The sequence below is a fragment of the Abrus precatorius genome, unplaced genomic scaffold (assembly GCF_003935025.1).
Source record: "Abrus precatorius isolate BTA unplaced genomic scaffold, Abrus_2018 Scaffold3, whole genome shotgun sequence".
NCBI lineage: Eukaryota > Viridiplantae > Streptophyta > Magnoliopsida > Fabales > Fabaceae > Abrus > Abrus precatorius.
In genome coordinates this window covers 22,426,525-22,443,719 of record NW_020874373.1, presented here as the reverse complement: position 1 = coordinate 22,443,719, position 17,195 = coordinate 22,426,525, and the positions used below count along the sequence as shown (strand labels likewise).

The 17,195-nt window shown below is 34.7% G+C and overlaps 1 non-coding gene and 1 pseudogene across 1 annotated transcript; one reads left to right on the top strand and one right to left on the bottom strand.

Annotated features, from left to right (window-relative positions):
* The first annotated feature begins 787 nt into the window (after positions 1-787).
* Positions 788-894, top strand: LOC113864023. Its single transcript, XR_003504631.1, has one exon. It is a non-coding gene; the product is annotated as a small nucleolar RNA R71 (small nucleolar RNA).
* A 13,296-nt stretch (positions 895-14,190) lies between these two features.
* On the bottom strand, positions 14,191-16,337 carry LOC113863967 (annotated as a pseudogene).
* Positions 16,338-17,195: the final 858 nt, after the last annotated feature.

The window sequence follows — 17,195 nt, the reverse complement described above, 5'->3', positions numbered from 1 at the left end:
ATCTTCCTTCATCTCTGCTTGTTAATTGTTCAGCCAGCTGTCCAATTTGAGTTTCTAACTTCTTCATAGAACTTCTTGATTCTTGATGCTAGATTGAGTGACTTTCATGAATTGTAACATTGTTTCCTCAATCTCATTCATTCTTTCACTCATTGGTCTAGCTGAATGTTGACTCCTTTGAGGTTGAGTAGAAGAATTTCCTTAAAAATACTGCTGTTGTTGGTGATTTCCTGCATTTGAAAATGGAAGAGATGTATTTGTGCTTTTCATTGCAAAATTCTAAGGATTCCATTTCTAAAATTGTTGATTCCTATTATTAGAATACTGAAATCCAGGAGGAAATGATTGTTGAGGATAAGATTGTTGCTGTCTTTGATAATTCCCCATATAATTGACTTGCTCTTGTGGTTCAGGTGTAGGTACATCACATGCACCATTAGCATGATTCTCTCCACAAAAATCACATGTCAACTGACTTGTTACCACATTTCCAGTCTGCAAATTATTAATCTGCTGAGTCAAAGCTGCTATTTGATCAGAAAATAATTGGTTTTGCAGCTGATTCTGTGCAAGAAAAGTTTCCATCATCTTTGCTTCATATTCATTGCCTCTTCTTGTATTCCTCAAGTTGGACTTCTGACACAAAGATGAAGCCATCATCTCAATGATTCTTTGGGCTTCTTCCAAGGATTTCATGCGCAAAGATCCTCCTGCAGCTGCATCAATCATAGTTCTAGTTACTACATTCATTCCATTATAAAAAGTTTTCAGCTGCATCCATTCTGGAATAAAATGATGTGGACATCTTCTCAGCAACTCTTTATATCTTTCCCATGCTTCATAAAGTGATTCTCCTTCCTGCTGCACAAAAGATGTTATTTCTCTTCTCAGCTTAGCAGCTTTTGAGGGAGGAAAATATTTTGTTAGAAATTTATTCACAAGTTCAGTCCATGTGGTGATACTTCCCTGAGGTTGTGCTTGTAACCAACATTTGGCTTTGTCTTTTAAAGAAAATGAAATAGCCTTAGTCTTATAGCATCTTCACTTACTCCATTCATCCTTATAGTATCACACAACTGTAGAAAATTAAAAATATGTAGATTAGGATCATAAAAAATTCCACCAGAAAATTGATCCTGCTGCACAAAGTGAAGTAAGGCTGGTTTTATCTCAAAATGATTGGCTTGAATGGTTGGTCTAACAATTGAAGAATTATAGCCTTGCATATCTTGAATTGTATAATCTCCTAGTGTTCTCATTCTATGTTGTTCTGCCATTTCAACTTTTGGAGTTGGTTGTCTAAAAGGTGAATGTTTCCTATTTGCAAAAGGAGTGACTTGAAATTCTGGAGAATGTATAACCTCTAGATCACTGTCACTTCCTAAAGATGTCTCTGCTCTAGTCTCTTTTCTTAATCTCCTAAGAGTTCTATCAATGTCAGGATCAAAGACAAGAGTGGATTTATTTTTGTTTTTGCCACGCATATACAACTAAACATAGATATAGTATAATGAAAACAGAAAACTGCACATGTAATGTAATATTTGCAGAAAATTTAAAGGAACAAATGCTCAATCTAATTATTTGCTTGTTAATAATGATATTGAAACAAATTATTCCCCGACAACGGCGCCAAAAACTTGTTACTTTTACAACTGTTGTTGCACTGTAAGTAAACTGACTAACAAGTGTACTGGTGTTGTTGTAGCAAGTTATAAAAAATCTTAGAATCAAATTGCAGAACCTCTTACTTTACCATTTTAGGACACTTTTACAAAGCTAAGTCAGCTTTGGGTGATAGCCAAGGCCAGATTTAGGGTTTGATTTTCATTTTTTCTTAATTTTCTTTAATTTTCATCTCAATGTCATCAACTTTTCTTGCAGAGCTAGGAGGGCTAATTTTCTTGTAGTCCCTAGTAAATTCATAAGGATTCTTGAATTCTTGTGCTTTTAATGTTAATACGAATCTTTCTACATGAATTTCTTCTTTCCTCAATCTCTTGAATTAAGTTAATAATTGAATGAGAGGGTGTTGCTCAATCAACTTCAAATTCATTTTTAACAAAGGTTCTAAACTTGATTTTCTTAATTCTGGGTTTAATTCTGAGAATTAGAGATTCGAGCCTATTGATTTGCTTAATTTTGTATAGGAATTTAAGGTTAATTTTTGCTTATTAAATTGATCTAATTAAGGGAAAAGGGTAGAATATTAAATCTTAAGAGTAATTGGGATAGAATCTATATAGACAAACTAGGGGTTACTATATTCTATTGATTGATTGAACTTTAAAATTTAATTGTTTGATTGAGTAACTTGCACTTGGAACCACAAAAAAACCCCTTTTTACTTGCTTTCCGAGTTAATGTTTACAACATGTTTGATGTATGTTTTCTATCCAATGTCACCGAGGCAACCTAGGCTTGCATCCTAAACTATATTAATTTTTTTGCATGTTTTGATGAGGTTTAGCGATGAAACTTATACCAATCATCAGCGAGATTGCTCCAGTATATCCAATCCAGCACCACTCAGTCTCGCTTGAGTGAGGGAGACCTCACTCGAGCAAGAAGCCCTACATCCAGAACTCCTAATTTTTTCCAGAATGGAGCAATATAAGTTCTATGCTATAACCCTTAATTAGCATACATATAAAACACTTTAACAATTAATCACAGATCCCCCCACTACTAATTACATCAAACAAAATAATCACACAACACTGCAAATGCACAACTCTTTATTTAGCAACTACACAAGTCACATAATTCATATAATACAAGCATATACAACACAATTTAGAAGGAATAATACATATATAAATATACAAGTCTGACGTTTGGCTCAAGCTTGTTATGGTCGCAATATAAGAAACCTGCACCTTTTTCACGCATCTGGTCACGATCAATGAATTGTTTCTAGTTTCAAATTCTTTAGAATTGGGGGCCATGTTCTCAATCCAGTTCATTGCAGATTGTGGTGTCTTATCTGTAACATCCTCGTTTTTATATTTATTATTATAGCATTGAATGTTGGTTATATTTGTGAAGTTATTTAAATTTTAGAGAGTTTAAATGATGTAGGTTGTAGGATATCTCGCTGTGGCAAGAAGAACGTCAAGAAATAAGGCATTTCGATGCTCTCTCGCTGTAGCTAGATTTCTCACGCTACAGCGAGGATGCTCTCGCTGTAGCAAAGAGCTCTCGCTATAGCTAGAATGATAGACAGCAAAGTGCAATTTTGTCTAGTTTTTTTGCTATAGCGAGAATGTCACGAGTCTAGGGGTATTTAAGGGTTTCCAAGTTAGAAAGCTTGGATTACAATCCAAGTTTTAAGCTCTCCCTTGTTCTCTCGACCCCTAACCCTCTCTTCTCAAAAAATCACTTCAAAACCTCAACTTTCTTTCAAATCCAAGCTTGGGAACTTCATCAATCAACTCCAAGTAAGTTTCTCCTTTCTTAAAATGGTCTCTTTAGTGATATCTAGGAAGATTTTGGTCCTTTCACCTAAAACCCTTCACAAAATCTCTTTCAAAACTTTGTCTCAAGGTAAAGAGAGCGCTATTTTGTTACCAATAAAGTGTTATGTTTGTATTCATGAAAAGGTTGTGATGAAATGCATGATTTTGAGTGTATTTTGGATGAGAATGTGTTTTTGTTATGTTTGAAGCATGTTTTATAGTGTTTGATGAAGTGTATGATCATTGATTGAGTGTATATGCATGTATGTGGTGGATTGAGTCCGAGGGGACTAACTCTCAGCAATGATTGAATGATGTATGATATAATAATGAAACTAGAGTAAAATAGAGAGATAAAAGTGTGAATAATATATAAGTAAACAGGGAATAGAAAATATAGAGATGAAATGAGAAAATACAGATAAAAAGGAATATGGTAAGGACGAATATAGATAGTTCAGAGGTACATTGGAAGTGTGAAAGATGGAAAAGACTGAGAAGTCTTGAGGAAATGAGGGTGGTGGATGCTCCTCTTGAATTGCGCAACACAAATGAGAGTAGGAGCACCACAGGCCTCACACTCATTTCCTGACTAATACTCCTGACCATGCTTTTGCTAAAAGGAGCCGGGTCGGTACACGTTGTATCCGTGTAGCTACGGCTATCCAGCGACTATATATGCTAAGGAAGACCTCGAGGGATCCCAGGGGCAGTGGAAATGACAATGTAATTGAGAATAGAATTGAATATGGAAATGAGTATCGAAAGGATGAATAGAGATAAAGATAATTTGGATGTATAATTGAATTGTTATATGATGCATGTTAAATGTTTTATCTGTATTCTTGAATTCTCTGTGTATGTATGCTTGGTAATGAATGTAGAGACTCATCCTTACGTAACCATTTTAGGGAATCCAGATGACAACACCCATAGAGGGAATGAGAGTAGTAGATAGTTCAGTAATAGATAATGTAAATAATGTATTTGGCGAGTACCAGAGACTTAGTTACTTTAAATTCTTCTTTATGATAGTGAAGTACCTAGTGAAGTAGTTATGATGGAGTTGGAATTAGCTTTTAGCATCTCTTTTGATTTTTCTGTGCATCAAATCCATCATACCCTCTGTATTTATATCTTTTCTAGCACTGAGAGAACCCCAACAGCAGTAACGTATCTGGTCACGTACCATGATCACGACCATTCGAGAATACCATCGCGATGGATGATTAAGCATATTACAGGTGTTCAAGTCACTATAGACCCAGACGATCAGTATCTTGGCTCGAATGACGAGTTGACTGCTGAAGACCTAGCGATGATAGAAGATTGGCACGGGGATGACTAGTGCCACTTTTTTAAAGGGTGGTTAGGCTGCTCATTAGGACCATTATTATTTTGAGTACTTGTAAATGTAAATGAATGGTCTTAATGTATTTTGATAACTTTATTTGTATTTGAAATACAAATATATGTTGTACATTATGAAGCAAATTATGACTACAATATTTGATGTTTATTTACCAGTTTTAAAGACTAATGTTTTATTATTCAAGTTTTCTGATTTAAACCTTTGTTATTCAGGATCTCTTCGATTTTGATTATTTTGATTTTTTTTTTACTATTATTATGTTAATTAAAAATAAAGATGGTACATTATCTACCAACGCTCCTCCACTTGCTACGTCAATCATGCTTTTATCCATAGAGCTTAGTCCCTCATAGAAATACTAGATAAGTATTTGCGCACTGATTTGTTCATGAAGGCAATTTGAACACAATCTCTTCAATCTTTCTAAGTACTCATAAAGTGTCACCTTGGCCAATAACCTTATACCACATATTTCATTTCTAATTGGAGCAACATGTGAGGTAGGGAAAAATTCCTCTAGAAATAATCTCTTTAAGTTATCCCAACTGATATTTAACCATCGTTGCAAGTAGTACAACTAGTCCTCAACTACACCAGTCAGAGAAAAATGGAATACCTTAAGTTTGACATGTTCTTTAGGAACTTCAGATAGTGTAACACCCTAAAACTTTCTCATCTTATATTCTCTAAAAATTTATATTTTTGTTGTAACTTAGTTATTTTCTTTAATATTCATTATTAGCTTAATACACTCAAAACACTTAAATTGAAATTTTACTAAACTTGTAACATAATGTTTTTCTTTCTCATTATTTCCCCTTGTATAATCTTGACTGAATTTCTCTATGTACATGCATGTACACATACATGGCATAAGGTACATCCGATTTTATTTTGTTTCTCTCTTATTTTTCTCAATCTCGGAGTCCATTTATAGAATGCATGAAATGAGAATTATGGCATTGTTATTGGAGATCTAGGTTCACTTTTTTCCACTTACCAAACCTCATATTTGAATATTTAAAAGCTGAATCACCTCATCAATGTAGTCTAGGATGCAAGCCTAGGTTGTCTCCAATGACATTGGTTGAGAATATGCATCAAACATATCGAAAACATTAATTAAGAAAACAAGTAATGGGGGGGTTTTGTGTGATTTTAGGTTCAATACAAGAGCAAGAAGCAAAATTATAAAGTTCAATCAATAAAATGCAGTAACCCCTAGTTCATTCATGTAGACTTTATCCTTATTCCTCTCAAGATTTAATACTCTTCCTCTCCTCCCAAAATTAGGTTGATTTAACAAGCAAAATCAACCTTATATTTCAATACGAATTAAGCAATTCAATGGACTCCAATCTCTCTTCCCAAGATTTCGCAACCTTAGAAATAAACCCAGAATTAAGCAATTCAACTTTAGAATCTCATTAAAATGAATTAAGGTTAATTAAGCAATATGCCTCTCATTAAACAATTAATTCAATTCAAGAGTTTGGGAAGAAAAAATTCATGAAAGAAAAGGAATTATATTAACATTCAAAACCCATGAATTCAAGAATCTAATTGAACTCACTAGGGATTACAAAAGGTTTAGCCCTCCATAAGGATGGGTCTTACAATTACCAAATGAGAGTGAAGAGAAATCAACATCAATGTAAAAATCAAAGAGAAGTAGGAAGAAAATGGAAATCAAACCCTAGGTTAGTGTCACAAAGCTAAGAGAACACTAACTAGCAAGTATACTAGGTAGTTGTAAATTTGGAATTCATTTGAGTCCCAAGTATCATCCTCAGAGATTAATTCTAACAATTACCACTTCACAAATCAATAACTAGTTGAGCTAAATGAATTTTGGAGTGTTTTGAGCATTTGTAAACAAAAGCAACAAAGTGTAGAAATAAGAAAATCACAACAAAACAGATCTAATTCAAGAATTGCATTAAGGAAAGAATTAAACATTCAATACAATCAAAGTCTTAAAATCCAGATCCACAATCAATTTACAATATCAAAATCAGATCCATCAATCCACAACAAAAAGAAATTAGAACATGTACCTTAAAGAAAAAGAGAGAGAAAGAGTAAAAGAAGAGGAGTTGCAGAATTTTTTCATAAATACAATCCCCAACCTGATTCCTCAAGGTCCAGAGCATGAAAGTTGCCTCCAATCTCCCTCTCTAACTTTTCTAAGGTGTGCAAATAAAAAAATGAGAAAAGATCCCAAGTTTCTGAGCTAATCTCTTATTTATGGAATTTCTCGCCTTTCTGGCGTGGTTACTTTTATAAAATAAAGTAACCAGGCAGAAGCCTTTCTGGTAACCTTCATGACTAGAACAATCACTTTTGTTTATAATAGTAGCAACGCAGAGGTAGATTGCTTCTAGTAACATGTATGTGTTAACTTTTATACAAAATAGGAGTCATGCGCATCCTGTTCTGTTGAAATGCTCTTTGGAACAACCACTATTTTTTGAAATAGTGAAAATGCGCAGCTAGTTTTGGTTTTGGATCATGCGCGTGATCACTTTACTCATAAATAGTGATCACGCGCAGCCTATTGCTTGAAATCAAACTTGCTCGTGTTCACTTTTATACAAAATAGTGATCATGCACAAGTTGTTCTTCTCACCCCAGCTTTGGAACAATCACTATTATTAGAAATAGTGATCACGTAGGATCTCTCTTCATGGGTGTGGTTACTATTGTAAGAAAAAGTGGTAACGCAGAAGTCTTTCTATGAAATTAGGCTCTGAAATGATCACTTTTCTCTAAAATAGTGATCATGCCCAACAACTAGCTTCATCAATCCTTGTTCTTTGTCTCAAAAATTGTTATTTTTCTTCTACTATTCTCTTGATCTTCTAGTCTTATGAACTCAGCTCAGAATTTCCTATAAAATATGTTCTAATTAGTAATTTTTACAAAGAAAATTCATAAAATCTAAACAACTAACTATTTACAAAAGAATTGAACATTCTATTATTTTTATGAGTTTTTCAGCTTTTCTCATCATGTTTTCTATATCAAATGTATTAAAAATTAAGGTAAAATACTAGTAAAATATGGATTTATCAATTAGGTCCTTAGCTATCACCCAAGGCTACCTAAGCTCTGCAAAGTGTTCCTAAAATGGCAAAAATCTAGTGTCAAAAAGTTCCCAACCCTAATTTCCAAAAATCTATTTATAGTGAAGTTGACGTCCTCGAGAGTAGCTAATATCATAAATGATTGTAGCCACGTATAGCTCCCAAGCCTTTGCATCCTTTCTCTAGTTGTCACTATTGCAAGTGATAGTGGCTACACGCGTTGTCACACAAATTGGAGAACTAACTAGCAAGTATACTAGGTAGTTGTAGCAAATAATAAAATTTGGAATTCAATATGAGCCCCAACTATCATCCACAAGGATCTTATTTCAATTACCACTTCACAATTTAACAATTAGTTGAGCAAAACAATTCATTGAGAGGTTTGTAACATGTGAAAGTAAGAAATAAAGACAATTAAAGGTAATAAACTTGCTGTAAAAACATAATACGAATTTTGTGTTAAGAATGCTATATTGAAAATAGTTAGGAATCACTTCACTAGATTTTCAATTGCAATGTAATCATGTTCTAAACTCTTGAGAATTTTAATTGATTGATAATCAATTTCACTTCTTTAACAAAAGGACAATTTCTTGCCTCATTGATCCTAATATTCAATTAAATCTCCCTAATCCCTTAGGTAAAATTTAATCAAATACTGCATTAAGTTCAGGAAATTATAGGATTACTAGATCATGATACTTATTGCTAAGATCTCAATAACCTAGGCATATGATTCAGATCTGAGAAATAAACTCAATTTCCATTGATGAAAATTCCTCTAATTTCAATTGAATGAAGGATTAGTTCACAACTGCATTAAGAACAAAATCACATACTCAATTCAATTAAAATCTCAAGATTCAATCCACAATTACATCACAACATCAAATTTGGATCCATAGATCCCTAACCAAAAAGGTTTAGAACAACATTACAATGGAGAAAGGAGAAGTAAGAGAAGAAGACAAGAAGCAGAAGAACATCTTCAAAGACCCAATCTTCACTCTGATTCCATTAGAAATGAAGCTTAAAGTCGCTCCAATCTCTCTCTCTAACTTCCCTTGGAAGTTAAAACAGTTACAAAGTGAAAAATAACAAAAATGAACCAAAGTCCCTTTTTCTGAACCTCTAACTTCTATTTATATGGTTTTTCCCGCCTTTTGCCTTTCTACATGTTATTCTTTGAAAATTCTAGCATCAAAGGTCTTCCAGAAGCTTCTAAAACTGATTTAAGAACTCAAATCGTCCAAAGTTGACACTTAGAAGTGATATTTAAAATTCTGTTATTTTTGCGTAGCTACTCTGAACACTTGAAGTAGCTACGCGCTGACTGCGTAGCTACTCTAGGCACTTGAAGTAGCTACGCGCTCAATTAGTAGCTACACGCACTGTGCAGTTTTGAATTAGCCTTGGGCGTAGCTACTCTGAACGCTTGAAGTGGCTATGTGCTCTGCGTAGCTACTCTGGGCACTTGAAGTGGCTACGCGCTCAATTGCGTAGCTACTTTGAACAGTTGAAGTAGCTACTCTCTTGATCTTCATGAATTTTCTTCTTCAAAATGTTCACTCTATGTACTCAGAGTGATTATGCCCTTCATAAAATACTTGATTCTTCATCTTTTAGGCTCAATTCCTTTACTTTCTTCACTTCAATTTTCAACTCAAATTCTCAGCTCAAGCTTTTGCACAAGGATTAAGTTGCTTTTAAGTCAAATTGTTCAAAATTGGACTATAAATCTAAAAATCAAAATTATTTACACAATTATGAATATTAATGCAATTTTTATGATATTTTCAAGTTTGCTTAGCACTTTACTACTTATTTATTAACAAAAACTAGACTAAAAATATAGTAAAATGTGGATTTATCACGCGTAGCCACAATGGTGAACGAAAGTAGCTACGCGCAGCTCTGCGCCAATTTAAACTTGTTGTAGTGTCACCCTACTATATGCTTGCCCATATTCTCAATCTTCTCTACTTAATAGAGTCAATCACACATCAAGAGGACTATTTTCAGGTTATAATAGGGCTAAGGTTAAGGTAAGTATTGAACAAAATGAGAAACAATACATGCAATTTCAAAAGAAAAGAGACATTTTGAGTGAATGAACTTCAAACTAGCATGGATTTGCATTATTTTTCAATAATTCCCTCAATTATGTACCAAACAAATTTTTTTTTTTAGATCAACAACAATGTTCATTCATGCAGCAGAATTCCAAATTTTCTTTTCTTGCTTTCATTCACTATTTTCTTTTCATTCCTTTCATTAATTTTCTTTTTTTTTTCTACAGCACTTTGTTGCATATCTTTCTTTTGAACTCACAACTTTGCTATTTATTTCTTTCCTTTTGAAACCAAAACTTAGGTAGCTTTGCTATTCTCCACCCCAAACTTAGAACATTGCTTGTCCTCAAGCAAATAAAATCTGAATGCCACCTCAAACTTAACTTTAAACTCATTATTGATTAGATTCAATATGCCTCTTTTCCTTTGGATGGTTAAAATGGTTTTTCATCAAGGCTTGAAATGAGGGAAAATCAAGGAAGGGATATTAAGCTCAAAGGGGTAATAAACTAGGACATCCAAGCACAAAGGAAGGTTCATTTAGGCTAACTAGGCACAATCAAATAAGGCCTCCATCATATGTGTGAGAACTATAAAATTGCATATTCAATCAAGAAACAAATCAAGTTCTAGAGGGTGCAGCAAAATTATGATCAATCACACTTGAAAGAATGTATTCTGCAAAGCTCAAATTCTTACTATTGGAATAAAGGTAATAATATCAATCAATCATGTTCACAATTCACCTTACAAATCCATATGCACAAATGGTAAGAATCTCTTTATTTTTCAAAATGAAGTGTGACAATCACATGAAGAAGTACACAAACAGAATATTTACTTAGAATTTAGAAACAGAGAAATGGAAGAAGAATCTAAATTATTAATCACAAAATGGAAAAAGGATTGTAATACACAAATAATTATGAACATATACATAATTTTTTTTATTTTCTTTGTTTAGTTCAGTAGGAAATATGACCCAATTCAGCACATGAATCAGGAGATGAACCACTAGGAATTCAATTTATCAAGAATTGAAGGCATTCATGTATGAAAATTCCATGAGTTCATCAATCTCTATAAAATTCAGGAAACATGTCCTCTATAATCTCTCGTATTCTAAACCAATTGCTCAGTTTTAACACTTAATTTTAGACATCATGCACTCAAGAACAACAATGAACATTTCTCTAATTACTCGAATTAAGAACTCTAGAATAAAAAATGCAAGGTTGGATAGAGATTTACTTGGACTGAAGGTGCAGATGCAATGTAAAACTGATGCAATTGATTTGATGCCCAAAAATATTTGGAATTAAATGCTCAATGTTAAGGGAAGAAATGAAAACCATTTAGGTTGTCTCCGATGACATTGGTTGAGAATATGCATTAAACATGTTGAAAACATTAATTAAGAAAACAAGTAATGGGAGGATTTATGTGATTCCAGGTTCAATACAAGAGTAAGAAGCAAAATTATAAAGTTCAATCAATAAAATGCAGTAACCCTTAGTTCATTCATGTAGGCTTGATGAATCCACATTTTATTGGATTTTTACTTGTCATTTTGATGTTTCTTAATAGAAAAAGTAAACTTAGGAAGTGTAAATAACATAAAAACATCATTTTGGTCAAATATCATAGGTTTCTTAATTTTTGGTTAATTTACATAGATATAGTTTGCAATTTTGATCATTTGAATAATTGTGCAAGAATTTCTAGACTTTTCCATGGATTTTTAGCAATTGAGAAAGTTTGAGATGAAAGTGATCACTTTAGATCCCATAGTGAACACTACAACAAGCTAGATCCAGAAGAGCAGACCAAAGTGATCACTATGAAACCATAGTAGACACTACAGAGACCCAATTTGAAGAAATGTTGCGTGTGCTTACTATGGAACCATAGTAGACACTTTGGAGCAGCCAAAGTAATCACTCTGATACCAAAGTGAACACTCCAAAGAGGCCAAAAGCACAAGACTTGCACATAGCTACTATGGAACCATAGTAGACACTCTGGAGCAGCCAAAGTAATCACTCTAATACCAAAGTGAACACTCCAGAGAGGCCAAAATCATAAGACTTGCGCGTGACTACTATGGAGCGATAGTAACTACTATGGAGCATTGCGCATTATCGCTATGAAACTATAGTAGTTACTATAAACAAAAATTTCTGCACTATAAATAGAATTTGAGAAATGAGGGTACAGAGCTTTTACACATTTTTGGCTTCTTTTGTCACTTTGGGGACACTTGCAGAGCCTAGGTCGGCCTTGGGTGACAAGTCCAACCTAGGGTTTGAATTCCATTTCTTCTTCACTTTTCTTTGATTTTCATCTTGATGTTATTGATTTCTCTTTATTTTCATCTTGTAATGGTGAGACCTATCCTTATGGAGGGGTAATTTTCTTGTAATCTCTAGTGAGTTCATATGATTCTTGAATTCCTAGGTTTTGAATGTTAATATAATTCCTTTCTTTTATGAATTTCTTCTTCCTAATCTCTTGAATTGAATTAATGGTTGAATAAGGGGGACATTGTTTAATTAACCCTAATTCTTTTTAATGAGATTCTAAACTTGAATTGCTTAATTCTTGGTTTATTTCTAAGGTTGCGTAATCTTAGGATGAGAGATTGGAGTCCATTGAATTGCTTAATTTGTATGGAAACATAAGGTTGATTTTCTCTTGTTAAATTAACCTAATTCTAGGAGGAGAGGAAGAGTATTAAATCTTGAGAGGAATAGGGATAGAGTCTACATGAATGAACTAGAGGTTACTACATTTTATTGATTGAACTTTGCAATTTAATTTTCTGCTTAAGTAGATTGAACTTGAAATCACAACACTCCCCTTTTTACTTGCTTTCTAAATACATTGCACACTACATGTTTGATATTTGGTTACTCATCCAATGATTCATGGGAGACGATCTAGGTTAGCACCCTAGTATTATATTAATTTTTGTTTATATTTTGGTGAGGATTTGCGACAAATCTTTCGTTCATCAAGGCTCTATCCCTATTCCTCTCAAGATTTAATAGTCTTTCTCTTCTCCCAGAATTAGGTTAATTTAACAAGCAAAAATCAACCTTATATTTTCATATGAATTTAGCAATTCAATGGACTCCAATCTCTCTTCCCAAGATTACGCAACCTTAGAAGAATTAAGCAATTCAAGTTTAGAATCTCATTAAAATGAATTAAGGTTAATTAAGCAATATCCCCCTTATTCAACCATTAATTCAAGTCAAAAGTTTAGGAAGAAGAAATTCATGAAATAAAGGAATTATATTAACATTTAAAACCTAGGAATTTAAGAATCTAAGTGAACTAACTAGGGATTACAAAAGGTTTAGCCGTCCATAAGGATGGGTCTTACAATTACTAAATGAGAGTGAAGAGAAATCAACAACATCAATGTAAAATTCAAAGAGAAGTAGGAAGAAAATGGAAATCAAACCCTAGGTTAGGTCCTTGGCTATCACCCAAGGCTGACCTAAGCTCTGCAAAATGTTCCTAAAATATTAAAAATCTACAGTGTCAAAAAGATCCCACTCAAGCCACGCGCAGCTCCCAAGCCTTTGCACTCTTTCTGTAGTTGTCACTATTGCAAGTGGTAGTTATGCGTAGCCACTTTGGTGAACGAAAGTAGCTACGTGCAGCTCTATACTAATTTCAACTCACTGCAATGTCTACTATCATTTGCAATAGTAGCTACGTGCAGGTCTGCAGCGTTTTGGGCTTCTGTAGTATCCACTATTGTTTCTGAAAGTTGTCACTCTCTCCTCCTCTTGATTGATATTTAGCTTAGTGGAGATTATCACTGGGAGCTTCTCATTTTCCTCTAAATAGGCATATTTCAAATGCTCTGGCAATGGTTTAAGCTCTAGTGTAGGAGATTGCTCCACAGAGGGAAGTGACTTGGCACTTTTAGTAGAAGAAATTTCTGCAACATTCAAGTCAAAGGGGTTAGATTCAATTATACTTGCTGAACTCAAAATATCACATTCTTCCCCTATTGATTTTTCAATTTCCCCAATAACAGAAGTTGCAGAATTCACATTCAAAAAGTCAGAAATACAATTGTCACATACAGAAGAATTATTACAGTATTCACAAATGGAATTGTCTATAAATTCAGAAAAATTAAGAGCAAAATCTTCTTCTAAAAATTCAGAACATTGATCATCTATCAAATCATCCAGCAAATCAATTTGGAAAACAGAGTGTTCTTCCAATGGATGCTTCATGGCGTCCAAAACGTTGAAGCGCACAATGTTGTCTCCAAACTCCATAGTGAGCGTCCCAGCGTGCACATCAATTTTCGTTCTTGTAGTCTTCAAGAACGGTCTTCCCAAAATGATTGGTGCCGCACCTTTCACTGATTCTCCCTCTTGCATGTCCAAAATGTAAAAGTCAGCTGGGAAGATGAGATCATTCACTCTGACTAATACATCTTCAACAATCCCAGCTGGGTTTGTTATGCTTCTGTTGGCTAACTGAATAACCACACCTGTAGGCTGCAGAGGGCCAAGAGACAGTGAAGTAAAAATGGACAATGGCATGACATTTATAGATGCTCCTAAATCTAGCATGGCATTCTCAATCATATTATTACCAATAATACATGGGATAGTGAAAGTTCCTGGGTCCTTACATTTCTCAGGCATTGTGGACCTTTGTTTTTCAAAGAGTGTAGAAACATTCCTACCCATATTTACCTTCTCATTACCCTTAAGACGCCTCCTATGGGTGCATAAGTCTTTCAAGAACTTGGCGTACTTGGGTATTTGCTTGATTGCATCTAGTAGAGGTATGTTCACCTCTACCTTTTGGAAGGTCTCAAGGATCTCTTTCTCAGCCTCTTCAATCTTCTTGCTTGGCTGGATAACTCTTTGAGGAAATGGTAGAGGAATTGGCCTATCAACATTTTCTGCCACCTTTGGTTGGGCAGATGTGGGTTCTGGTTGTTCTTGAACCTTTTCCTCTCCATTTAGATCAACTGTAGATGGAGCACATTTTGGGTCTTCTTTCTCTTTGGACACTGTGGGTTCTTGCATCACCTTTCCAGACCTCAGAGTGATTGCACTCACATTTTTAGGATTTGCTACAGTTTGTGCAGGGAGGTTTCCTGAACCTTGAGATTGCATCTGGTTCAGAGATGAGGCTAGTTGTCCCATTTGGTTCTCCAAAGTCTTAATACTAGCCTCGGTTCTTTGCTGGAAAGTGATGTTGTTCATGGTCAATTGCTTCATGAGCTCCTCCAGTGATGGTTCATTTTTCTAGGGTGCATTTGATTGTGAGGAAGATGGTTGGTGATGTTGTTGGGCTTGTTGTGGTTGATGTTGAGATGGATGGAATCTATTTGGGCCAGCATGATGTGCTTGATATTGAGTGCCGTGCTGCTGGTTCTGTTGTTGAGAATTGTTCCCCCATCTCAAATTGGATGGTTCCTCCAGCCTGGGTTATATCTATTGGAAGATAGATCCCAATTGGGCTGCTGCTGCGAATTTGGAAAAGGAAATTTATTAGTGTAAATATTTACAGCATAGGCCTGAGGATTACCTTCTAAAGTATCAGACTCTTGTAGTGTAGGACAGCTATCAGTGTAATGGTCTGTAGCTGAGCAAATACCACACAACATGGCTGGAATGGGTGGCGGAGCAGATGAGGATGCAGCAACACTCTTTTGCATAGAAGCCAATTGCTTCACCATGGATGCCAATTCATCAAGCTTGTGTTCTATTTTACTAGACTCAGCAACTTGAACTTCACTCACATTTCTGGTAACACAAGAATTTTGCCTTGTTGCAAATTGTTGTGAGTTGGCAGCCATATTCTCTATCAAATTCCGGGCTGCAATTGGAGTTTTGTCAACCAACACCCCTCCACTTGCGGCATCTATCATGCTTCGGTCCATAGGGTGCAGTCCTTCATAGAAGTACTGTATGAGCAATTGATCAATAATTTGGTGATGAGGGCAGCTAGCACACAACTTCTTGAATCTTTCCCAATATTCATAGAGGGTCTCTCTTTCAAGTTGCCTTATCCCACATATTTCCTTTCTTATGGACGCAGCTCTTGATGCTGGAAAAAATTTCTCCAGGAAAAGTCTCTTCAAGTTGTCCCAACTAGCAATAGATCCTGGAGGGAGATAGTAGAGCCAATCCTTGGCTGCATCCATCAGAGAGAATGGAAAAGCCTTTAACTTGACATGCTCCTCAGGCACACCTTGTGGCCTCATAGTTGAACAAACAATATGGAACTCCTTGAGGTGCTTGTGCGGATCTTCACCTGCAAGGCCATGAAATCTTGGCAACAAGTGTATTAGTCCAGTTTTTAGAACAAAAGGAGCATCAATATCAGGATACTGTATGCATAAAGTTTGATATGTTACATCCGGTGCAGCTAGTTCCTTTAATGTTCTTTCATTGTCAGCCATGTTTTCAATTCCAAATTCTAATGAATGGGCTGATGAATAGATAGATGAAGGAGATGAAAACTCTTCAAAATGTTCAGAACTATTCCTATGTGTTCTAATGCTACTATGAAATGTCCTATCAATCTCTGGGTCAAGTGGATACAAGTCCCCAGGATTCGATCTGTAGGTAGAGCAATATATGTTCTGTATTCGCTACTTCCTTATTGCAAAGGTAGGTAACAAAGATTCAAAACCTTGTGCAGGACTTAGCTTGAGAGAGATTTTGTATGCATGTCATTGGAACTGGAAGAAAGATCTGTTAAACCTATTACTGTGGATGAATGCCAAGGCTAATAATGTAGGGAAGAGAATTTATACTAGGGATGCAAGCCTGTTGAATTGAACGGCGCATGCTAGCTAGTTCTACAAACGATGCTTGGTGAATTGAGTATCACATGAAGTGAAGTATAGAATATTCTTAATTCATTTTAGTCGTGTGTGTGTGTATGTGTTCTTTAATTAGACTAGGGTGTAATGATCTGTAAATCATTTATTAAGAAGGTTCTTGATTTGAATTAATTAAATAAATGCATTTTGCTTAGGGTTAGATCATGACATTAAACATTTGGTAGATGTGTGCATACTAATAAGACTATATATATAGAGATGAGTTCTTATGTCTTTAGTATATTTTAGAATAGAACAAAAAGAATGTAAAGATAAAAAAGGTTACATTATAATTATATGTTAAAATCTAAAATCGCCCGTCGGTGA